The sequence below is a fragment of the Pristiophorus japonicus genome, chromosome 11 (genome assembly GCF_044704955.1).
Source record: "Pristiophorus japonicus isolate sPriJap1 chromosome 11, sPriJap1.hap1, whole genome shotgun sequence".
NCBI classification, from domain to species: domain Eukaryota; kingdom Metazoa; phylum Chordata; class Chondrichthyes; family Pristiophoridae; genus Pristiophorus; species Pristiophorus japonicus.
In genome coordinates, this window is record NC_091987.1 from 11,500,947 (window position 1) to 11,527,499 (window position 26,553).

Genomic DNA, 26,553 nt, shown 5'->3' on the forward strand with positions numbered 1-26,553 from the left:
GGCCAAGACCTTGCTCTGTCAAGCCCGTGTGGTGGCTGATGTGCAACGGTCACCACACATTAAAAAATCCATGTACAGGCATCTTCCACCCCCTCAATTGGAGTTCAGGACTGGAACATTGGGTCCTTCATTGAAACATCTGTGAACTCTTTTGGAAGCAAGTCTTCCTCGTTCGAGGGACCACCTCTGATGTTGATGATCCTCCAAATAAGGTAAAGTAATTTTTGTATTCGTTCATGGGATGTGGACGTTGCTGGCAAGGCCAGCATTTATTGCCCATCCCTAATTGCCGTTGAGAAGTTGGTGGTGAAGGTGCTCCCACAGTGCTGTTCGGATGGGAGTTCCAGGATTTTGACCCAGCGACGATGAAAGAACAACAATATATTTCCAAGTCAGGATGGTGTGTGACTTGGAGGCAAAGGGGCTCCCATGCACCTGCTGCCCTTGTCCTCTAGATGATACAGGCCGCGGGTTTGGGAGGTGCTGCTGAAGAAGCCTTGGCGAGTTGCTGCAGTGCATCTTGTAGATGGAACACACTGTAGCCACAGTGTACCGGTGGTGGAGGGAGTGAGTGTTTAAGGTGGTGGATGGGGGGGTGGGGGCAGGGGAAATCAAGTGAGTTGCTTTGTCCTGGATGGTGTTGAGCTTCTTCAGTGTTGTTGGAGCTGCACTCATCCAGGCAAGTGGAGAGTATTCCATCACACTCCTGACTTGTGCCTTGTAGATGGTGGAAAGACTTTGAGGAGTCAGGAGGTGAGATACTCACTGCAGAGTACCCAGCCTCTGACCTGCTCTTGTTGCCACAGTATTTCTGTGGCTGGTCCAGTTGAGTTTCTGGTCAATGGTGACCCCAGGATGTTGATATTGGGGGATCAGTGATGGTAATGCTGTTGAATGTCAAGAGGCGGTGGTTAGACTCTTGCTTGTTGGAGATAGTCATTGCCTAGCACTTGTGTGGCACGAATGTTATGTGCCACTTATCAGCTCAAGTCCTCCAGGTCTTGCTGCATGTGGGCATGGACTGCTCCATTATCTGAGGAGTTGCGAATGGAACTGAACACTGTGCAATCATCAGCGAACATCCCCACTTCTGACCTTATGATGGAGGGAAGGTCATTGATGAAGCAGCTGAAGATGGTTGGGTTAGGACACTGCCCTGAGGAACCCCTGCAGCGATGTACTGGGGCTGTGATGATTGATCTCCAACAACCACAACCATCTTCCTTTGTGTTAGGTATGACTCCAACCAATGGAGAGTTTTGTTCCTGGTTCCCACAACTTAAAAATATCTTTACTTACAACTAAAATAGCAGGAAATCTTAGCTGGGGAAACGAGTTCCATACAGCACTTGAGCTCAAACTTCCCCGTCGAATCCAAAGTCATATTACAATTCGCCACATTTTTGTAACTTTCTCAGCTACAGATCACTAATTTAGATGTCCTTATAAGGCTTGTAACTACCTCTCTCAACTACAAGATGTGTGTGTATATAGGAATAGACATATATATCTCTATAAAACCAATGGATAAAGTTATGCTATTGATTGATGAGTTAGATGACTTCATCTCAGAATGCTATTTCCCTTTACTTTCCCATACATCTTATCTTCCTCTTTCACAGTCACCATGATCCACTTCATTAATTCTCGCGCGGTAACATGCACGCGTTTTTTCATATTGGACAAGATAAGCGTGCAGGTGCTTATCTTGCCTCGAGGGCTGGCTTTTGCATGCCAGTGGGGAATGTGAAAACATGAGATTCTCTGTTCAACCTCTGCTGTTCTTTCAAAGTATATTTTAATCCTTTTTCTGCCCCGGTCTCCTACCGTATAGCCAAGTACAAAAGAGTAGGCACAACTATCACTTTGCCAGTGCTGACATTCTTCATGTTAAGCCAATTGTTTTCTTGCAAATGATTCTGGCAGTCGAGTTGTATAGGCTAATTCACTTACGGGCGTATGACTACGATTGATATACCCAATAGGACCGAGGCTCAATTCTACCACTGTTCAAACTACAAGCTTGAAAGTACTGTATAATTGAATTATCTTCACTGCAAAACATTGCATTGTAACTTGTATTAATGGAATGAAGGTCTTTCTGACAATCTACTAATATAGAGAAAAAAAGATCCTTTAGTCTCAGTTACGAATCCATTTATTTGCCGTGACTGGCTTAATATCTTTTGGGATAAAGAGATTCTACTTTTTCACTGGGATAAAGATATATGTTGGAACAAGAAATGCTGTCAGAATAGCACTGACCTCAAATTAGGTTCCCACGGTATTATTGATTCTGTCAATGGAACTTCCTCCATCCATAAAGACTGCTGCAGATCAGTCAGATCAATACAAGAACTATTGTACCAAAGCTGTTGGGATATGAAACATTGACTGGCAGTTACATTTTTAGAAAGAACTTCAAGTCATTGAGAATTCATTGGTTGCAATCACCTGTTTCACCTTGATCCCTACACCCCACACCTTCACCAGCCAAGCGGACAGACCAGCGACGGCACCACAGATCTCTGCCATTGTTGCTCATCAGAGTACTAGGAGGGGGTACAAGAGCATCCCCTGGCTGACTGGTCCAGTGAGCCAGGGGCCACTCCTGTGCCCTTCCAATCCTTCCTTTCCGTGGCTCCACTTTATCTCCACCATAGTCATAAAGTTGAGACTGAGAACTCAACATGTCGTGAGATGTCATAAAAGATCACTAAAAGGAAGACTTGCATTTCTATAGCACCTTTCACTACCACAGAACATCCCAAAGCGCTTTACAGCCAATGAAGTAATTTTTGAAGTGTAGTCGCTGTAGTAATGTAGGAAACGCAGCAGCTAATTTGTGCACAGCAAGCTCCCACAAACCGCAATGTGATAATGACCAGATCATCTGCTTTAGTGATGTTGATTGAGGGATAAATATTGGCCAGGACACTGGGGAGAACTCTCCTGCTCTTCTTCGAAGTAGGGCCATGGGATGTTTTACGCCAACCTGAGAGAGAAGACAGAGTCTCGGTTTAACATCTCATCTGAAAGACGGCACCTCCAACAGTGCAGCACTCCCTCAGCACAGCACTGGAGAGTCAGCCTAGATTTGTGCTCAAGTCTCTGGAGTGGGACTTGAACCCACAACCTTCTGACTCAGAGGCGAGGGTGCTGCCCACTGAGCACTGGCTGCCACCTTCACTGCGTTTGTGCATAAATGTTTCAGTCCGTTAGGACCTTAAGGAAACATTTGTCAAATTAGCTTAGAGATTGCTGTTGAAGATGCTGGTGAACATCAAGCGCATTCGTACCTTATTCCTCTGGCCGCCGAAGGCAGCAACCCATTTATTTTAAAGTGCTAACACCTTTGCTGAACTCGTGGACAGAGGAATGCCATACTAAGGTCTTAAGTGCCCACCCTTCTAGTATCATCCACAGTAGTTTCTAGGCTCTTGATCCTTGTTTTCTCGAAGCGCTGTTGCCTGTTGATTTTTTGGTATTGTGACTGTCAATGTGTTTTAAAAAATTATTAATTTTTACTCATTCTTTTCTCCTTCCCACCCCTTCCTGGCTTTTCCCGCCTTTGTGATTGCCATCTCCATCTCACTATCCACCCTCCCCTTCCCCCTCCCGCCCCCCCACCCCCGGCCCCATCACCCATCCCCATCCCTCTCTCTTTTCTCTCGGTGAACCAACATTTCAACATCACCGAAGACGGAAGTGGACTCAAGCCATCACCACAACCATTGACCGCTCATTTTACATTTGTCTGTGCCATTGGCTCCATCTTGCTGTTGTCTTAAGAGCTGGACCAGTGCACAATGCTGGCGCTCGCTGCCTTTTGTTGAACTCTCTGTGTGGCTCAAGGCCGATAGATACTCTGTCTGGGTTACTTCGCTCTCTTCCATCACAGCCAGTATTTGACCCGAGTTAACCATACGGTAACAACGAAAGTTGAAAGCTGCTGTATATACAGCACAGAAACAGGTCCATTCGACCCAACCAGTCCACAAGTTGTCCCAGTCTTGCAGCAAATTGCTACAATTCTGGTCGCCATCTTATAAAAAGGATAGAGAGGCACTGGAGAGTTTGCAGGGATTTACAAGGACGATACCAGAAATGCGAGGGTATACACATCAGGAAAAGATGAAGAGACTGGGTCTTTTTTCTCTTGAAAAAAGAAGGCGGAGGGGTGATCTAATAGAGGTCTTTAAAATTATGACACGTTTTGATAGTGGATAGAGAGAGAATGTGTGCAAATTAGGGAACAGCAGAAAGAGAGTACTTCTATATAAGATAGTCACCAAGAAATCCAATTGAGAATTCAGAAGAAACTTCTTTAAAAAAGAAAGACTTGCATTTATATAGCGCCTTTGATGACCATCGGACATCTCAAAGCACTTTACAGTCAATGAAGTACTTTTGGAGTGTAGTCACTGTTGCAATGTGGGAAACACAGCAAACAATTTGCACACAGCAAGCTCTCACAAACAGCAATGTGATAAATGACCAGATAATCTGTTTTCATTATGCTGATTGAGGGATAAACATTGGCCCAGGACACCAGGGATAACTCCCCTGCTCTTCTTCAAAATAGTGGCATGGGATGTTTTACATTAACTTGAGAGAGCAGTTCGGTTTAACATCTCATTCAAAAGACAGTGCAGCACTTCCCTGCCAGCCTGGATTTATGCATTCAAGTCTCTGGATTGGGATTTGAACCCACAACCTTTGGACTCAGAGGTGAGTGTGCTACCCACTGAGCCACAGCTGATACCTAGCTGGTGGTGAGAATGTGGAACTCGCTACCACAAGGAGTGGTTGAAGTGAATAGTATAGATACATTTAAAGGGAGGATGGATAAGCATATGAGGAGAAGGGAATAGAGGGTTATGCTGAGAGAGTTGGATGAGGATAAATGCCGGCATGGACTGGTTGGGCTGAATGCCCTATTTCTGTGCTATATACCCTATGTAATCCTATGTAACTGCTTCAAATTAGGAATTTAAAACAAGGCAGAATCTCTCTATCGGAACAACCTTTTCACGGGATCCATTTTTTATGAACAGCAATTCTCCATCAGAATGTGGAGTCTAAGTCTATCATCAGAATCCCGTTTAAAAAGGGACTCACTCCTCCAAGAGTTACTGGGCCTGATATCATGAGGGAGAGGTTGCTGACCCCGGCAATACAAAGGAAAGGCTAGTGGACTCAGATAGTGGAAGGGAGGGATTACTGAGTCGGGCAATGTGAAGAAGGGGTTGCTAAGCTGGATATATCAGGAAAGGGTTGTTAAGCTGGATAGTGTGAGGGAGCAGGGTAGCTGAATCTGACAGTGCAAGGAAGAGGTTATTGAGCAGAAAGTGTGAGGTGAGGTTGGGGTTTACCAAGTCTGATAGTACAAGGGACAGCTGACTGAGCTCAGAGAGTGTTAGCAAGGGTCACAGAGTCTGGCATGTACAAGGGAGCTGAATTAACCCAGCAGGAATCCAGGTCCTGACTCAGTCTGATTCACTGATTGTGTTGTTTCGAATGTTGCTGTGTTCATTAATCTGCCGTCTTGCCATTCTGTTCTGTAGCTGCACTCAGATAGTCATTGGATCACAAGTTATGATGAAGAAAGTCCTTGGGCTTACTCATCCTTTCAGAATCACAACCGTACCGTTTTATCACAGCACCTAGCTGCCCATGAATTCGCTCAGTGTCCCAGCCTCAGCCACCCTGCCCGCTAAACCATTTCAGATGCTGATCACCTTCTGTAAAAATAAATACTTCTTGACAGCTCTTCTGAACATCGCAAGAAAGAAAGAAAAACAAACTTACATTTATATAGCACCTTTCACAACCTCAGGATGTCCCAAAGCACTTTACAGCCAACGTAGAGGTACTTTTGAAGTGTTGCAATGTGGGAAATGCAGCAGCCAATTTTCACACAGCAAGCTCCCACAAACAGCTATGTGATAATGATCAGATAATCTGTTTCAGTGATGTTGATTCAGAGATTAATTTTGGCCCAGGATACCAGGGATATCTCTACTGCTCTTTTATTAAAATTTAGTTCTGGGATGTGGGTGTCACTGGCAAGGCCAGCATTTATTGCCCATTCCCAATTGCTCTTCTTTGAAATAGTGGCACAGGATCTTTGAAGTCCACCCAAGAGAGGAGACAGGTCCTCAGTTTAACATCTCATCCGAAAAATGGCACCTCCGACAGTGCAGCACACTCTCAGCACTGCACTGGGAGTGTCAGCCTAGATTTGTGTGCTTAGGTCTCTGGAGTGGGACTTAAACCCACAACCTTCTGACTCAAAGGCAAGAGTGCTGCCCACTGAGCCACAGCTGACAGAGCTTGAACCTACCTCCTGATATATCTGAAAGTAATGCTTTGGGCTTAAGCACAAATGCATTGCAAGACAAGAAAAGAGTAAGGTCCATCGAAATTGCCATCTACCATCACATGATACAACGATAATGGAAGTTGTTGACCAATCACAGCAGTCAATTACCATCAATGAATTTACAGCAGACCCAGACATGAGGCGAGGAAACCCTCCAATGGTGGAGAGTTGGGGAACCATAGGTCCAAAGTCACCCGTTCCTCCCAAGCTTGTGACTTTATTTTCTCTATTTCGTTAACTAAAATATCTACCTCTTTCTGAGACTGGCAAACTCCGCCCGGTCTAGTCATACCCGATAGCTCAACTCCTATAACACAGCCGCACTGCTCCTTTTCAACTGTGCTCCCAGGATTTAACGTTTCAGCAATGAAAACGAACAAGGGAATGTTAAAGTTGGTCTGAGCCCTTTGTAGCAGCTTTATTTGTTTTGAAGGAGCATTATCTATTTATTCTTGATTATGTAATTTGTGTCGAAAAGCCTCATCGAGCCTCAAAATATCTCTCCGGCCAGTGGTACTGTGGGCTCTTTCTGATCCTCGAAAGCTACAGCTTGCCTTTAAGTGGGTAAGGGTAAGAGAGATAAACTGGGAAATTGTAGGCCCGTTAGTCTAACCTCAGTTGCAGGCAAGTTACAAGCATCTTTTATTAGGGACAGAGTGACTGAACATTTGGATAAATATGAGCTGATCAGAGAGAGCCAGCATAGATTTGTAAAGGGTAAGTCATGTCGAACACACCTCGCTGAATATTTTGAGTAGGTAGCTAACATGGTAGATAAGGAAATGTCTGTGAATGCTATTTACATGGACTTGTAGAAGGTATTCAATAAGAGACTGCTCACAGTTGGACTGCTTTCTTGCTCTTTTTCGTTTTGTTGCTTTAAACGTCAGATTACGCACTCAGTTGTAATAATGGCAGGATCAGGTCTTTATTTAAATTTCATACTACACAAAAACCAGTATGAAAGTTACTGAGACAGACACAAAACCAGTGCATGCTCCCTGCTCTTCAGGCATACAATTCTAGTATATGCTGCTAAAACAGTGCTTCCTTCACATTCCTTTTCCAAACTTTTGCCTTTGATCTGTATATTCCATGCATACTATCAATAAATCATGGTACATCAAAGTTACATACACTTGCTAATAGAATGACAGTGTAAACTAAACAGCCAGCCACTCAACCTCCTGAAATTGGTTTATTGCCACAACCAACTCTTGCCATGAATTTTATTACTATAATACGCAAGTGAACAAATTGACACATTCGAATATGGCTGAATGACTCTCACACATTCTAGCACCTGTGGAGACATGGAAAGGAGAGTGCATGGAATTGGAGGCAGCCTATTGCCTTGGATAGGGAATTGGTTAGGAGATAGGAAGCAGAGAGTGGGGATAATGGTTATGTACTCAAATTGGCAGGATGTGATTCGTGTGCCCCAGCGATCTGTTCAATGTGGGAAAGTGTGAAGTCGCCCACTTTGGACTCAAGAAAGACATGATCAGAGTATTTACTAAATGGCGAGAAGCGAGGAACTGGGGGGGAGCAGAGAGATTTAGGGATCCCAGTACAGAAATCACTAAAAGCTCATGGACAGGTACAAAAAAGTCATTAAGAAGGCTCGTGGAATGTTGGTCTTTATCTCCAGAGGGATGGAATAGAAAGGGGGAGAAGCTATGGTCCAGCTGTACAGAACTCTGGTTAGACCCCATTCAGAGCGCTGATCAGTTCTGGGCACCAGACCTCAGGAAGAATATATTGGCCTTGAGGGGGTGCAGCACAGATTCACCAGAATGAGCGTGTGGCTAAAAGGGTTAGTTTATGAAGACGTACACAGAGTAGGCTTCTATTCCTTTGAATATAAAAGAATGGGATGATCTAAATGAGGTTTTTCCGATGATTAAAGGATTTGATAGAGAGCAACTATTTCCTCTGGTGGGGGCAGTCCAGAACAAGGGGCCATCACCTTACAATTACAGCCAGCACAATTAGATGGTGACATCAGGAAGCACTTCTTCACAGAAAGGGCAGTGAAAGTCTGGAACTCTCGGCCCCAAAAAGCTGCTGAGACTGGGGGTCAATTGAAAATATCAAAACTGAGATTGAAAGATTTTTGTTAGACAAAGGGTGTTGAGGGCTATGGAACCAAGGCTGGTAGATGGAGTTAAGATACAGATCAGCCTTCATCTAATTGAATGGCGGAACAGGCTCCAAGGGCTGAATGGCCTCCTCCTGTTCCGATCTTCCTATTGGGGACCACAGGTTTACTATAGCTGGGAGGACACATTGCAAAAGAATATAAGAACATAAGAAATAGGAGCAGGAGTAGGCCATTTGGCCCCTTGAGCCTGCTCTGCCATTGAATAAGATCATGGCTGATCTGATCCTGGACTCAGCTCCACTTCCCTGCCCGCACCCCATAATCCTTTATTCCCTTATCACTCAAAAATCTGTCTATCTCCGCCTTAAATATATTCAATGACCCAGCCTCCACAGCTCTCTAGGGCAGGGAATTCCACAGATTTACAACCCTCTGAGAGAAGAAATTCCTTCTCATCTCAGTTTTAAACTTATTCTGAGACTACGTCCCCTAGTTTTAGTTTCCCCTATGAGTGGAAACATCCTCTCTGCATCCACTTTGTCGAGCCCCCTCATTATCTTACAAGTTTCAATAAGATCACCTCTCATTCTTCTGAACTCCAATGACTTTAGGCCCAACCTACTCAACCTATCCTCATAAGTCAACCCCCTCATCTCCGGAATCAACCGAGTGAATCTTCTCTGAACAGCCTCCAATGCAAGTATATCCTTCCTTAAATATGGAAACCAAAACTGTACGCAGTACTCCAGGTGTGGCCTCACCAATACCCTGTACAGTTGTAGCAGGACTTCTCTGCTTTTATACTCTATTCCCCCTTGCAATAAAGGCCAACATTCCATTTGCCTTCCTGACTACTTGCTGTACCTGCATACTAACATTGTGTTCTTTCTCCATCCCTCCGCCCGCCACAACTTCATCCTCCTGTCCCTCCAGTTTTACTGGGAAGATAAGCTATTGGTCAACTGGGGCTGAATGGCCTTCAGCTGTTCCGATGTTCCTAATGGAGCCCACTCCCCAATCATATTTAACATATTTGACTCTTCTGTAAAAGGGTCTTACATTAATAGCACCACATTTTGGGGAATTTGTTTTCATTTGTTCCCCAAGTCATCCAGGCGGAGAAAGAATATATAAACCAGTTCCAATTCCCCTTTCGTTAATATGAGTTTTAAAGAAGTGATGCACAGCTAGTTGGGTTTTTTTCTCTTCAGAACTGTCAATGGTTGGGCCGAATGGCCTGTTTCTGTGCCGTATGGCCAATCCACCACAAGGGGGCGGACACAAAAGCAAAATACTGCGGATGCTGGAAATCTGAAATAAACACAGAAAATGCTGGAAACACTCAGCGGGTCAGGCAGCGTCTGTGGAGAGAGAGAGAGACAGAGTTAACGTTTCAGGTTGATGATCCGTCGTCAGAATTGGAAAAAGTTAGAGATATGACAGATTTTAAGCAAGTGTAGGGGCAGGGAAAGGTGGGGGGAGGGGAGGAAAGAACAAAAGTAACAGGGCGGAAGGCAGGAGAGATTAAAGGGATGACGGTGCAAGGCAAAGGAGATGGTAATGGGACAAGTTAAGATGGGTCTAGAGGAGGTGTAAATGGGAATAGCAGAATCATCAACAGCTGCCATCCGTAAAAATGGAGGCAGAGGTTATGGTCTGAACTTATTGAACTCGATGAGATTGAAAGATATTTGTTCAGTAATAAAACCCAGCAGGTCAATAGTAGAGGGAGAAGATTGGGGTGTGGGGGAGGGGGGGGGTGGAAATGTGAGAGGTAATGTGAGGGAGCATTAAAGTGCCGAATCGAAAGATGAGGTGCTGTTCCTCGAGTGGGCAGTTAACTGTGCTTTGAACCATTTTATTGTGGGGCTTTCAGGCACCATTGATGCTGTCCGCATGGTTGGGTGTGCACAATCAGGTCAACCGCTGTGCAAGGCTTATTGACCCAGTATGATTTGCAGAGTGCCCAGTTCATCATTCAGGCTGCTCTGCCGATCAGGGGCTGATCTCACCTCCAGAACGCGGAGGCTAGGTTTTGTTACCCAATGACTTCGCTCACCGGAGATGATGGATTGTTTAATGCCGGTCTTCCAGGAATGGTGAAGGTGTCTCCTTGTGCCCGAGTGCTTTTCAAATGACTAGGCTTACAGGCTTTAATTAAATCCAAAATTGGACAGGAGGGTGGGGCAGGATAGAAGCAGCGAGCAGGATCGTGTCACCATTCTTGTTGCTTCTTTTGCCGGTCATAGAATCATCTCAGAAGGAAGCCATTCGGCCCATCGTGCCTGTGCCGGCTCTTTGAAAGAGCAATCCAATTAGCCCCACTCCCCTGCCTTTTCCCCATAGCCCTGCAAAATTTTTCCCCTTCAAGTATTTATGATGAAATCAAGTTGATGAAAATTAAGAACATAAGAACATAAGAGCAGGAGTAGGCCATTCGGCCCCTCGAGCCTGCTCCACCATTCAATAAAATCTGATCCTGGCCTCAACTCTACTTCCCTGCCCACTCCCCATATCCTTTGACTCCCTTATCATTCAAAAATCTGTCCATATACACCTTAAATATATTCAATATTAATTGAAAATAAAAATTAATTAAAAAGAAAATTAATTGAAAGCCTTAGCAATTAATGCCTCCACATGATGGAATCATAGAAATTTTAGGGTAGAAGAAAACCATACCCTTACTAGTTCCAGTTCTATATTCAAGCTATTTACTCTAAAGCTAAATCCTTCGTACCTTTACTATTTCTCTTCAAATCATTTAATGCTGTGATTGGCCCACAGCACTTTTAGACGTGACTGTCTCAAAGAGAGCGTCTTACCATTAGGAGACATATTGACGGGCTCCCTCAATGGATTAATGGTTTGTTGGGACTTGGGCTTTGGGACGTTTTTATTACATTAAAGGTGCTATATGAATGCAAGTTGTTGTACCACCTGGTGTGGTATTAAGCCACCAGGCCAGGGAGGTCCCTGGTTCGATCCACCAATCGAAACGGAGTTGGCTGATCTTAGACAGGTCAGCAGTAGAGGGGAGAAGATTGGCGGGGGTGGGGGGGGCACTGGGGGTGGAAAGGATTATCATAATTTAAGAGGTAATGTGAGGGCTTTGCTTTTACATTTGATCTCAATAGGGCGGAGAGCAATGTTATCCTCAAGATATTGAACAGAATTGGGTGCAGTCACTGGAATAAACTGGACATGGCCTGTGGGATGTTACGTCCAAGTTAACACTCAAATTGGGGTGATGATAACCTGCTGCTTTTATTTCTAGACCTTGTAGAACATTCAACTTCAAAGACATAACAAAACAATACGAGATAATACTTTGGACTGTATTTGCTGCAATGTGCTTACTCCCATCAGTGGCCATCTAATGTCTAGTTAACGATATGCAAGTACCATACACATCGCAATGAACAGACTTCATTGACCAAGCATTCACCCATCCCACGGTTTCTTGTCTTCCTCTATTAGAATATAAGAATTAGGAGTCGGCCATTTGGCCCCTCGAGCCTTCTTCCTCCATTCAATGAGATCTTGGCTGATCTTCTACCTTAACTCCACTTGCCTGCGCTATCCCCATAGCCTTTGATTCCCTTAATATCCAAAAGTCTATCGATCTCTGTCTTGAATATACTCAACGACTGAGCATCCACAGTTCTCTGGGCTAGGGAATTCCAAAGATTCACCACCCTCTGAGTGAAGACGTTTCTCCTCACCTCAGTCCTAAATGACCGACCCCTTATTCTGAGACGGTGACCCCTGGTTCTAGACTCCCCAGCCCAGGGGAAACATCCTCCCTGCATCTACCCTGTCAGAATTTTGTATGTTTCAATGAGATCACCTCTCAGTCTTCTAAACTCTAGTGAATATAGGCATATTCTGAATGATTTCACTCAGAACAAGAAATAAATGCTCCAAGTGTTGGAAATAAACACAGAAATTGCCAGAAATACACAGCAAGTCTGTACCTAAGTCGGTGGCGAGATTGAGAGTGGGCATCATTGGCAGGGGGAGTGGAATTTATGGCAGATGTCAAAAAAAAGTGATTTGGCATGTTAAGTATCAAACCTACTCACTCCCAGATCGCTTTCTGCTTCACCAGCAGCAGCTTCCAGGTGGTGGGCTCAAATTTCACTCCAGGAAGTGAATGAGCAAGAAATCCCGCCTCTCAGCTGTTACCGCCCCCAACGGGGCGCTATGCAACTTCCGCCCCCTTAAACCTGAATAATCGGAGGACCCGGGACTCAAAAGTCACCCAAATTACACACCCATGACAGCAAAAGTCAGCAGCTCGCAATGCTAAAAAACGAGCAACAGATGCTATATATTATTAATCTCAGCAACTGAGTTTAAGACAGCCAATCCATTGCAGGTCCTGTTGATGTACATAAACTGAACTTATGGTTTATCACTTTACCAGAATGGCTCGATTGAATTACTGCATTGCAACTCAGTGACAGCCACCTGTTACCCACGACACACAGCGGCTCCAAGCACCAATTAAATAAATGGTATTAGCCAGAGATGACCCCTCTACATATTGCGCTGTGAATATGCCGTGGCTCTGCAGAGGAAGGCAATCATAAAACTAACAGAGATTTCCCTCCAAAGTAGCTGCGACTGGACAGCAAAGTGAACAAGGACATTCACCTCTCCCACTTTGGGCCATGGATTCGATCCAGCCCAGATTGACGGGATGAAAGACTCCGGGTTATAATTCCCAGGAGCATTCTCCTGATCTCCCGCTGTAACTCCCGCAAGAGGTTGATGGAAACAGCTGTTTCTCCAGGGGTTTTCATCCTTTGTGACGACCGGACATCTAGAGAACCTCTTTAGAAATTCTACCACCATTGTTTTATCTGCAGACCAACGGGTCCTTCCACAACACAGGTTGCAGGCTCACTCAGAGAATGCCCCTTGTCACTTCTTGTATTAATCCTAAATTTCTGCCCAAAAACATCTGTGCAGTTTATTGGGAAACTTTATATATGGCCTGTTGGACTCCATTCATTGGCTGTGAAATGTTTTGAACAGTAGAACATAAGAATTAGGAGCAGGAGTTACCATTCGGCCCTTCGAGCCTGCTCTGCCATTCAATAAGATCATGGCTGATCTTCTACCTCAACTCCGCACTATTCATTAATTCATTTAGTATCCAAAAACTAATTTCAATCTTGAATATACGACTGAGCATCCACAGTCCTCTGAGGTAGAGAATTCCAGAGACTCACCACCCTCTGAGTGAAGAAGTTTCTCCTCATCTCAGTCCTAAATGGCCATCTCCTAATTCTGAGACTGTGACCCCTGGTTCTAGATACCCCAGCCAGAGGAAACATACTCCCTGCATCTACCCTGTCAAGCCCCTTAAGAAATGTATACATTTCACTGAGATCGCCTCTCATTCCTCTAAACTCACGGAATATGGACCTAGTCCACTCAATCTCTCCTCATAGGACAATCCTGCATTCCAGTAATCAGTCTGGTGACCCTTTGGAAGTCATGAAAGGTGCTATACAAATTGTAAGTTCTTTATTTCTTTAAGGGCCCATAAAGACACAATGCGTGAACCTTGGTGCCATTGTTAAATGGTTTGGCAATCCCTGCTACATCTTTTCAAGCCATTTGCTTCTTCTGGATTACAGTTCTGCACCAATTATCCTCAGATACCTCCTGTCCGGGGCATTAAATATCAACAAGCTGTTCAAAGGTGTCGTAGTCAGACTTGAAAACTGTCCTCAGGACGTCCGAAAGCGCTTTAGAGCCAATGAAATCCAAAGCCACTGTTGCAATGTCGGAAATGGGGCAACCAATTGGCACACAGCAAGAAGCCACAAACAGAAATGTGATGACGCACCAGACTTTAAAAGTGGGATAAATATTGGCCAGGATTCCCAGGCTATTCTTCAAAGTAGTGCCATGAGTTCATGTACGTCCACCCTGGAGAGCAGATAGGGCCTCGGTTTAAAGTCTCTTCTGAAAGACGGCACCTCCAACAGTGCAGCACTCCTCCAAGTACTGCACCAGGGTGTCAGCCGGCTTTTTTCACTCAAACCCCGAGAGTGGGATTTGAATCCACAACCTTCTGACTCTCGAGTCGAGTGTAGCATCACTAATTCACAGAGAAGTACCAGACCTACACTCAAGTTGCTCCATAGCAGAAGCCTTGCTTGTGCTTGTTGTAAAATGAAGTTAGCATAACCTCCACCCCATGAAAGGCTGCACTAATACAAGCAATTAAAGATGTTTGTTTGCATGTTCTCCGTGTTGGCATGGTAACTATTGGCCCTAAAATTCTTTCGGACGAACGTCTCCTACCGGAGAATTTTTACCAATTTACCTGGTATTCCCGGAGGACCCTACGATTCCGGTGGGGAGACCTTCTCTTCCCGCACCGTTAAGAGTGCTCCCGTCCTCCAGGTTCCCAGGCAGAAGGTGCAGTCACATGTGACTGCTCAACCAATCAGGTACAGTATTCCACAGCTTTCTCATTAACAGCAACGGGAACTCCGTATCGACCAGTTCTCACTGCTATTAATGGGAATAAAAAAACAAACACACTAAACACCATAATAAAAAATACACCTCACATAATTAAAATTAATTGAAATTAAAGTTAATAAATGTCTTAGATGAAAAAAACAATTCCGATTTTTGAAAAAGTTTTTTAAATTATGTTTTAAAATAAGCTTAGCATAGTGAACAGGATTTTTAACAATAAAATGTGTTTTTTAAAATTTAATTTAATTGTGTTATTGCATGTTTAAAAACGCTTGTGCCTGTAACAGTAGGCTATGTGCCTGCTTTTATCAGGCGCGAGAGTTTTGAGGACATTTGATGGGCAAGATATGGGTAAATCCCACAATCTTACCCTTGCAAATGTCCTCGCTCCCGAGATGCAGGGGATCTGTCTAGCTCCAGCTTGACAGATCGGAAAAGCCAGTTTTCAGCGCATGCACATTGTGCGTTGAAAACCAGCTTTTGCGATGACTTCCCGGGTCCGTACACAGTCTGTACACATTCCGTATTCCGTACATACTCCGTACAGACCTGGGGAGGCCGGGATTTCCAGGCCAATACTGTGTGTAACTACAGCCAAGACATCTTTGAAAAATCATCTACACATCAGCCTGCTGTCAATTTGTAATGATGCAGTAGAAACGCACAGGAGAATGTGGGGGTAGAATATTGTCTTCCTCAGAGCTGCTCCCGCTCCCTAACACTGCCAGAAATGTACCGCTAACTCAATTTACGCCCGTAAACAGGATTTCCACCCTGCTGCCGGTGAAGTTATGGCGATGGAGCAGGAACATTAATTGGGCTGTTACCCTGCAGATACTTCTCTCAAACAAAAACATAGCCCACCATCTTGAACCAGGCTCAATCCCTGGTTCGTGCTGATCTCACCCAGGTCAGCATTGGTGGGGAGGGGGGGCCAGGGGAGGTGGGGTGCTACAATTGGACTTAAGGAGCATCAGTCATCAGTTTCCGTGGACTCTCTGCTGAATCTTGCTAGGAGGTGCGGGCATTGGGTCAAAAGAGGGCTAGGCATGGCTGGGTTGGCGTCTAAGGTTGAGTACCCTGCTGGCACACAGAGGAATAGTCATCTGAGCCAGGTATAGGAGGACCGGCAACACCTCTCGAACCAGATCCCAGGATGAGTCAACACCTGCAAGAGAGCAAAGGAGAGAATTGGGGAGGGAAAAAGAATCCGAACTCTTCAAACCCCAGCATTAGAATTGCCCACTCCACGTTTCCATCCCCGCACCATAGCTAGTCCCCTATCCCGCAACAATTCTTCGGCATTCCTGTGGTTTGTGCTCTAAATGGACACTCTTCTCCACAGATGGTTGATACTGATACTGATCTGAGCCATGCTTGTAGGAAAGTAACATTTGGGACAGGAGGAGGCCATTCAGTCCCTCAAGCCAGCTCCACCATTCAACTAGATCATGGCAGATCTGCTCACTGTCCCTTGATACCCTTACCGAACATAAATCTATCCACCTCAGAGTCTTGATAGCTCCAATTGTCCCCCCAGCATCCACAGCCTTTTGCAGGGAGAGAATTCCAGATTTCCACCACACTTTGTAGGAGAATGTGTTATTCCAGTTAAAAAGGTAATGATATACAAAGCACGATGAGATTGAAAACATACTTAGAGCAGAGCGAGACTGCAAGACTATTGTTATATTGTCACCATCTGTGTTTGTTAATTTGTTCATTATGCATGAAAGCTTTCTACATTTATCTTGCATACAAGGATTATCACTTAAATACGTTAATTATTTTTGAATAAAAGAAATGATTTGTAAACTATCATTTTTCTTTCTTTCTATGACAGTTATTCACATGAACAACCAGAGCTTTTACTATTCCTCATAAAGTAATAGATTTGTCCATAAAGGCAACGTGATGTCACTTCCCCTTAAAATGCCCTCTTCCTGTCACATCCGAACATATGACAATGAGGAACAGTAAAAGACCCTCTGGTGTGTCCAGCCTGTCCCACACAACTGCGCTGCCTTGTGTATCACAGTGTATAGACCCCCCTCACCACACCGGCCCCTCGCCACCTGTAACCTTGTGACCTCCTGGGAGAGGCGGAAAAAACAGATTAAAAATAACAAGCCAATTAGGAAAAGAAAATTTGGAAAATTCCGGACGTCCCTTATCAGCGATCAAAAAATAGTCCAGGAGTTCACTCTGGCCCTATATAATATTATACAGTACTGTACCTAGATTTTGTATGAGGCTATCTCCACCCTAGCCAGAAACAGGTCCCACTCTCGTTTGAAGGAACTCAGGAAATCAGTGTCCACCCCAAAATCCTGCAGCCTGTTCCAGAGGTAAAGAAAGAAAGATTTGCATTTATATAGCGCCTTGCACGACCACCAGGCATCTCAAAGTGCTTTACAGCCAATGAAGTACTTTTTGAAGTGTAGTCACTATTTTAATGTGGGAAACGCGGCAGCCATTTTGCGCACAGCAAGCTCCCACAAACAACAATGCGATAATGACCAGATAATCTGGTTTTAGCGATGTTGGTTGAGGGAAAAAGGTTGGTCAGGAAACTATTCTCTGGGAAAAGAACCACCTCCTGATATTGTAAGGGGAGCTTGGGGTGTGGGTTCGAATCCACACTCCCCTGGGGTTCTGTACGTGCGATTTATGAGGATGGGTGAGTAATGAGGCACCAGACACAGTGGGTAAGAGTACAAAATGGCTAATGTTGTTAATTTAGGATAGTAAACACCAAGATATAGGGCATAGGAAGAGGTCATAAATAGCAGTAATGGCACAATCTCACTCAACAACACGAAAAATCTCGCAACAGGGAAGGGGAAAATAAGAGGTTGAAACATTCCACTCACACACAACCACACCTCCCACTTCCACCCTTCTTACCAATTCCTATCCTAAATTGAGTCTGTGAGGGGGTTTGGGCTATACTTACAATCCTATCAACTCCAGGGTTTTGGGGGCACTTATTTCAGCTCGGGGTCCCTCTGGGGTGGGTTTTACGTTGTTGGTCGGTTCGGTTTTCCTCCTCGATGTTGCATCGGTTTCTTCTATTTGCCTCTCGGTTGGCTCCTAAGCAAAAAGCTGCTGGAGTTAAGCACACCTTCCCCAGAGCGAGGGCCCTGTGAAAAGCTGACTCAACTCCCACAAGCTGACTCCAACCTCCAACCTCAAGTTGGTTTCCTTGCTCAGCTCAGCTGTGGGAAGTCACTGCCACTGCCTGCTGGTTCTCAGTCTCGGTGGCTTCGTCTGCGGAACTGCTGCTTCTTCCTCTGGTGGAGCGCGAGCGAGAGGGAGAGAGAGCTCTCTCTGGATACAAGCTGCAAGCTCCAAGCTCCAAGCTCTCCAACTTCCAAAACCTCCCCCCTCTCCAAATCCTCCCCCACATTCCAAAACCTCCAACCTCTCCAACCTCCTTGTGTGTTTTTGCAGCTTTTCTTATAGTCCGTTCATGGGGTGTGAATGGCAGTTCGACGTGTATCGATCTGTCTGAAATGAAGATGATTGTTCACTATCTCGACAGAGGTGTCACTCTGTCTGGGCTGGCCAAAGTGATTGCATCAGACCTGTGTGCCTTTGTTTAATTATTCAAACTGATCCCCTTTGTGTTGGCTTGTGTATTACTGGGGAGATTTTGCCTGTACAGGGTGGCCAGAGTCCCGTCATCCTCCACGGTTGGCTGCAGTTGGTCATTTTAAAGATGGCATCTTCCCATTCTCCCTGCCACATGTCTCCGTGGTTGGTTTTGCAGAACCTTACAACATCCAACCTAGGTCTGGCCTTACATAGCTTGAGATTGTGGCCCTGTCCTCCCTAATCTATTTAGTTGAATGGCCATATTATTAATCGTGCATCCTATTAAACACATTTAACCCTTTCGCCTATCACGCCTGTTCTTGTTGGCTTCTTGTCAATTAGCACATCAACTTCAAGATACTTGCCCTCCTCTACAAACCCTTCCAGACACTCACACCCTACCACTGCAATATTTCTCCAGCCTGTAAACCAGTCTCCACTGTCTAATCCAACCCTAGCCTATTGTGCATTCTTCCCTCACTCCACCCTACCATAAGTGGTAGAGCCTTTCGTCATCTTGTCCCCAGTCTAAGCATTTCTCTCTCTATCTCACAACCCTCCTGCTTTTTACGTCTCTCTCTGCCTTCAAATGTGTCCTTACTACGTAAAACTTTGGCAGTGCAACCAACCATCTCCCCGAACTTCACTGCTTGCATCTGACACCCAACTCTGAAGCACCTTGAGATGTTTCGCTGCCTTAAAGTGGTTGTTTCTGACACGATTGCGATGGACCCAGCGGTTGAATAGTATGTTATAAGACACTCGCCGCACCTCCACACCAAACATTGTTTTGTGGTGGAGAAGCGCTGAGAGATCGTGGCAGAGGTGCGGCGAATATTTGTGGCGGTGGAGCAGCGAGAGATCGTGGTGGAGGGGCAGCAAATGAGGGTACGGGGCCCAGAAGAGACGAGGGCCCAGGGGCAGCACATAGGAACATAGAAAAATAGAAAATAAGTGCAGGAGTAGGCCATTCGGCTGATTATGCACTGCTTTCTCTCAATACCAGCTGATCCCTTTAGCCGTAAGGGCTACATCTAACTCCCTTTTGAATATACCTAACGAACTAGCCTCAACAACTTTCTGTGGCAGAGAATTCCACAGGTTAACAATTCTCTGAGTGAAGAAGTTTCTCCTCATCTCGGTCCCATATGACTTACCGCTTATCCTTAGACTGTGACCCCTGGTTCTGGACTTCCCCAACATCGGGAACGTTCTTCCTGCATCTAACCTGTCCAATCCTGTCAGAATTTTATATGCTTCTATGAGATCCCCTCTCATTCTTCTAAATTCCAGTGAATATAAGCCTAGTCGATCCAATCTTTCTTCATATGTCAGTCCTGCCATCCCGGGAATCAGTCTGGTGAACCTTCGCTGCACTCCTTCAATAGCAAGAATGTCCTTTCTCAGATTAGGAGACCAAAACTGCACACAATACTCAAGGTGTTGTCTCACCAAGGCTCTGTACAACTGTAGCAAGACCTCCCTGCTCCTATACTCAAATCCTGTCGCTATGAAGGCTAACATGCCATTTGCTTTCTTAACAGCCTGCTGTGTACCTGCATGCCTACTTTCAATGACTGATGTACCATGACACCCAGGTCTCGTTGCACCTCCCCTTTTACTAAAATGTCACCATTCAAATAATAATCTGCCTTCCTGTTTTTGCCACCAAAGTGGATAACCTCACATTTATCCACATTATACTGCATCTGCCATGCATTTGCCCACTCACCTAACCTGTCCAAGTCACCCTGCAGCCTCTTAGCATCCTCCTCACAGCTCACACCGCCACCCAGCTTAGTGTCATCTGCAAACTTGGAGATATTACATTCAATTCCTTCATCTAAATCATTAACATATATTGTAAATAGCTGGGATCCCAGCACTGAACCTTGCGATACCCCACTAGTCACTGCCTGCCATTCTGAAAAGGAGCCGTTTATTCCCACTCTTTGCTTTGGCAGTGCAATCAACCATCTCCCCGAACCTCACTGCTTGCATCTGACACCCAACTGTGAAGCATCTTGAGATGTTTCGCTGCCTTAAAGTGGTTGTTGCCGACACGACTGCGATGGACCCAGCGGTTGAATAGTACGTTATAAGACACTCGCCGCACCTCCGCACCAAACATTGTTTTGTGGTGGAGGAGCGCTGAGAAATTGTGGTGGAGGTGCGGAGAATGAGGGTACGGGGCCCAGAAGAGGCGAGGGCCCAGGGGCAGCACGGGCCAGCCCACATTGCGATATGTGTACGCACTAGGTGTATGCAGCAGAGCAGCTCTCCAGTCGTCCTGCTTAACTCTTGCCACTGGATAAAGACCGAGCTCTGTCAAGCCCGTGTGGTGGCTGATGTGCAACGGTCACCACATGTTAAAAAAAATCCACGCACAGGCATCTTCCACCCCCTCAATTGGAGTTCAGGACTGGAACATCGGGTCCTTCATTGAAACATCGGTGAATTCATGTGGAAGCAAGTTATCCCCATCTGAGAGACTGCCTATGATGATGATATAAGTCACTGCCCAGTCTTGGAAGAAGTTGCATTCTGGCAATCCTAATGCTGCTCAACCAACAGCAATGTCCTAGAGTTGCACACTGGTGGTAACCATACTTTTCCAAATTGCTGATTGGGAAACCGCCTTGAAGGCATTTCAGAGACGCCAGGCCTTTGAAGGCCCCGACCTGCTGATGGTCCTTGCAGGCCGGTGCAGTATAGATACAACAAGCAGGACTGACCAAGGGCTTGCAGCCAAGACAAATGATACAAGAGTCGATCTGTCTCTTTGCAATCTACTTTGCTCCCTCATGTAACGTCAAACGCAAATACAGACGGAGTAGGTAACCGAGGTTACACGCTCATTTTCATACGTCATAGCATAAACAATCTAAGCCTACTGAAACCCAAGCTATCTAGATAGCTTCTGTGGGGTCTGTTGCCGATGTTGTTACCAGGGTTTCAAATAAAGTGTAAGGGTGGGTGCATCAAGAATTTGGATTTATACAGGGCCCATCGTTTAGAAGCTCCCATCTCCTACTCAGTGCTATCTCCCCCCACACTTTGTAAAACACTCTCAGTGTTCTCATCATCATCATGCATTTTATCAGGGAGGCTTTGAGGGTGTCCTTATAATGTTTCCTTTGCCCTCCTTTGGCTCGTTTGCCGTGAAGGAGTTCCGAGTAGAGCGCTTGCTTTGGGAGTCTCGTGTCTGGCATGCGGACAATGTGGCCTGCCCAGCGGGGCTGATGCGGAGTCATCAAGATCCACAGCGCGGCCCTGGACAACGTGGACCATTTCCCATACATCGGGAGCCTCTTATCAACAAGAGCAGACATTGATGACGAGATTCAACACCGCCTCCAGTGCCCCAGTGCAGCCTTCAGCCGCCTGAGGAAAAGAGTGTTTGAAGACCAGGCCCTCAAAACTGCCACCAAGCTCATGGTCTACAGGGCTGTTGTAATACCCGCCCTCCTGTATGGCTCAGAGACATGGACCATGTTCAGTAGACACCTCAAGTCAGAGTGTTCTAGCTGAGGTCTAGCCACTGTGCAATCTTTACCCTGCTGAATAAACAGACCCTGTGGACTAATCGTGGGACACAAACCGTCTGTCAGATTTGCTTCATTAGTTAAGATGGAAAGGGAAGATAATCATTTAATTTCTGTATTTTGCTGCTCAACATCTTGCAACACATCAAGGGGTCCCGTTGAGAAGATGTCAATAGTAATTAATGTTTTAGGAGCCAAGGTGTTCAAGTACTTTATTTCTGACAAAATCAATGTCAGCGTATTTATTAAACATGTGCATTACTGTTTGGCTGGAGCTAAATTAAGTTTTTTTTGGACTGATGGAAATATAATTAGCATGCTTTTTAAATGTATTTAATACCCAAAGGATGCTGAGTTTCAAATTGAATGAACATTATTCTGATGAATAAGGAGCCGAATTTGATCATTTCCTCTCTTTCTCTCTCAGCCTCTATCAACCATGCAAATGAGAAACAAATGCATTGAGAGGTGATTGTGTTTTGACTTGAAATGTTTATTAATAACATTTCCCTCAACTGGAGCGTGTTTCAATTTAGTTTAAATTGTTCAGGGCCGTGGCTGAGGCCTCCGTCTCTGGCTTGTCTTCAATCCAATCAAGATGAGGGTTGTCAGAGCTGGGAATGTCAGTGCCTTCCAAATTAGGCACAGCCAGTGTTAGCATCAAAGCACCCCTCGGTTAGGTTTGGAACACATTAGATACAGAGCAAAACTTCCACTAACTTCCTTAGAATAGGAGCAGGAGTAGGCCATTTGGCCCCCCGAGCCTGCTCCGCCATTCAATAAGATCATGGCTGATCTGATCATGGACTCAACTCCACTTCCCTGCCCGCTCCCCATAACCCTTGACACCCATGTCATTCAAAAATCTGTGTATCTCCACCTTAAATATATTCAATGACCCAGCCTCCACAGCTCTCTGGCGTAGAGAGTTTCAAAGATTCACGACCCTCTGAGAGATTAAATTACTCCTCATTTCAGTTTTAAATGGGCGAACCCTTATTCTGAAACTATGCCCCCTAGTTCTAGATTCCCCCACGAGGGGAAACATCCTCTCAGCATCCACCTTGTCGAGTCCCCTCAGTACCTTATACGTTTCGATAAGATCACCTCTCATTCTTCTAAACTCCAATAAGTACAGGCCCAACCTGCTCAACCTTTCAATGTGCTTCATCCCCAAACTCACCCACTACTGCATTCGTGCAACACTTTTCCATTTTCTACATCATAAATTTTCTTCACAGAATAATTCAGCCCATCGTGCTTGTGCCGGTTCTTTGAAAGAGCTATCTGATTAATCCTACTCACCCTGTTCTTTCCTGATAGCTCTGCAATTTTCCCCCTTCCAGTATTTATCTCATTCCCTTCTGAAAGTTACTATTGAATCTACTTCCACCACCTTTCTGGGCAGCGTCTTCCAGTTCACAACAGCTCACAGCGTAACAAAATCTCTCCTTATCTTGCCTCTGCTTATTTTTTGCCAATTCCCTTAAATCCATATCCTTCAGTTACCAACCCTTCTGTCTCTAGAAACAGTTTCTCCTATTTACTCTATTGTAACCCTGGGCAGGGAGATAAGTAAGGCTTCACAAGACATTCCACCTGTTAAGACTGACAGTCTCCCAAAGCAAACGCTCTACTCGGAACTCCTACATGGCAAGCGAGCCCCAGGTGGGCAGAGGGAACATTTCAAGGACATCCTCAAAGCCTCCTTGATAAAGTGCAACATCCCCACCGAAACCTGAGAGACCCTGGCCAAAGACCGCCCTAAGTGGAGGAAGAGCATCCGGGAGGGAGCTGAACACCTCGAGTCTCATCGCCGAGAGCGTGCAGAAACCAAGTGCAGGCAGCGGAAGGAGCGTGCAGCAAACCAGTCTCCCCACCCACCCTTTCCAACAACCACTGTCTGTCCCACCTGTGACAGAGACTGTAATTCCCGTATTGGACTGTACAGTCACCTGAGAACTCACTATGAGAGTGGAAGCAAGTCTTCCTCGATTTCGAGGGCCTGCCTATGAAGATGATTTGTGTCTTTTTACCGATTACATTTTTTGAGTGTGAACAGTTCACCCACCCCCACCCCACCCTCCCCAATACTGTAAACTGTAATGTAAGTCACGGAGAGAAATGCAGACCAGAAAAGCAACGGTGATGTTGGTGAAAGTTTAGTGCCTTTGTCCACTGTGGTAACCGAGGTCCAACCCATTCAAATTAAACCATTCAGGACCTCCATTTAATTAGTGGACAGGGGGAATCTCATGTGAACACATTGATGCTAATATTGGAAGAGCCTCATTTCAGGGCACCGTTACTTAGAGCAAAATCATTGGTCAACTGTTTTACTCAGCTCCTGACATTGTGCTGGTACTGTTTGAGATTCACTGACGTGTCAAGTTCTTATGCTCCTGCCTCCCACTTCCTGTGCCCTCCACATCCCAATTGACACCCATTCCATCTCCCGCTCTGGCCGAATGTGTGCTCCGCCTCCTTCCCTCTCCGCTTCACCATCAATGGTGAACATGTAGTCATCTAACGTTCTGGACCTCTCCTTCTACTATCTCCCTGTACCTTACTGCATCTCTCCTCACCTTCAACAATCTCCTTAAAACCTATTTTACAATTATGCCTTCACTCACCTCCACGAAACCTCTCCTAATTCCAGTCCTGTGTTGTTTCCCCACCCAATCCCCCACCTTCCTACATCCCTACTCAACACCCAAGCACATTGGGATGTCTCAACCTTCTAAAGGTGCCGTCGTTCTATTTCTCATGCTACAGTGTGGCGTATCTGGTCGTGAATTATCATCTTTAACTAATAATTAATAAATCTTTTCATAACTCACTCCTGACAACCCCACTTGCAAGTTATCACATCCTCCTCAATCATTAAATTAAACAGTCATTATTGAAGGATCAACATTTTGCATTCTTTATGTGATACAAATGAGCTCTACCAGGAAATCTGCTTGTCAAACAATTGCAGGCAATTGCTTAAAAGACAGACGAATTACTGAGACTGCCAGTGTAAATGACTTAATCCACTGTACAGAGGGAAATGAGCCAAATCCGCTAAGAGTAAAATGTGACAAGTAGTGTCACTGGAAGGTAAGGAAGCAGTTGTACATTCCATCACTGAAAAGCTTAGAGCTTCTTTTAGCAGATGATAGAATTACATCGGGAGTACAGCACGGAAACAGGCCATTCGGCCTAACAGGTCCGTGCCGGTGTTTATTCTCCATACGATCCTCCTCCCAGCCCTCTTCATCTAACCCTATTGAGCATAAACTTCCAGTGTAATAGTAGAACCTTCTAGTGTTTGTATGTAAGGGATAAGTCTGGAATCTGCCACCGTCAGTGCTAATGAGCACTCGCAAGGATCTCACAAGCAGATCACAAGCATAGCGGGCATGATTTTGCGTCCATTAAAATTAACAAATAGAATATCACGGGCTGCAAGACCACAAGTTGCAGGAGGAGACTTACTGGAATGGTAGCAGAGATGCGGGACTTCTGTTACGTGGAAAGACTAGCGAAGTTTCCACGGGTGGGAGAGTCGGTAACCAGAGGACGCGGAGGGCCGGAGGCTGAGCCAGACTGTACGCAACTTGAGGCCAGAATGTTCACAGCCCAGGGAGTGCGGGTTTGTAGGCGGGCCTGCTGTCAAAATGGCCCTGATTGACAGCAGGGCGGGATCCCTCTCTCAACCCACCTCTGTGTCAGTTTCTCAACTGTTAGATGTGCATTCGGATTGTAAACCCGACAGCAAGCGATGGGACAGGTAATTAACATCATTAAAATGTTCTTAAATGCTAGTTAAGAAGCTTAAAAGCAGGCACTTACAATGTTACCAACCTTTTGACGGCTTTGCCGTCCCTTGGGTTTCACACCAGGTAAGTGGAGTCGGATTCTTAGTAACTCTCTATTGCGTTTGCTAGTTGACAGCTGCAGAAGTGGTATAAAAGCTACCATTTCACAGCTGTTCACTTTCCAATGTGAAAAGCTGAAACCTTCAGGTTTTGGAAAAGATTTGTGAGCTGTATGCCCTGTGGAAATGAAGTCTGCATTCACTGTCACCTTCTTGGAACAACCTCTCTCACCATTGACAGATCACTTCTGTTATCTAAACCTCACCTGCCATCTATTCCAGCAGCATCGTTGCCCTTTAACAAAATCTCACCTTGGTCCTCAGACTCCTACCATGATCAGCCCCAACAACATCACTAAACGCACCAGCAGCACCAGGCACACCAGCATCACCAACAGCACCAACCGTCTCCGCGATCACCTGATGCTGCACAGAACACAGGGCATCAGCACCCAACCACGTTGCTGCCCGGGAGGGCAGGGATGACCTCACCATGGCCAGTTTTACATCACTTGACGCTGTACACCCTGGCTGCCACATGATGCACCAGGTT

General features: G+C 45.4%; 1 protein-coding gene and 1 long non-coding RNA gene across 2 annotated transcripts in view; one reads left to right on the plus strand and one right to left on the minus strand.

Moving 5' to 3' along the window:
* The window catches only part of LOC139275964 (neural cell adhesion molecule 2-like), a 540,891-nt gene that overhangs the window by 480,034 nt on the left and 34,304 nt on the right, over positions 1-26,553 (plus strand). The gene's annotated exons all lie outside the window — the stretch shown is intronic.
* On the minus strand, positions 7,289-25,734 carry LOC139275965 (uncharacterized). The gene is made up of 4 exons (XR_011595798.1): positions 25,619-25,734; positions 17,234-17,333; positions 14,836-16,164; positions 7,289-9,850 (listed from the first exon to the last, which is right to left on the minus strand). It is a non-coding gene; the product is annotated as an uncharacterized lncRNA (long non-coding RNA).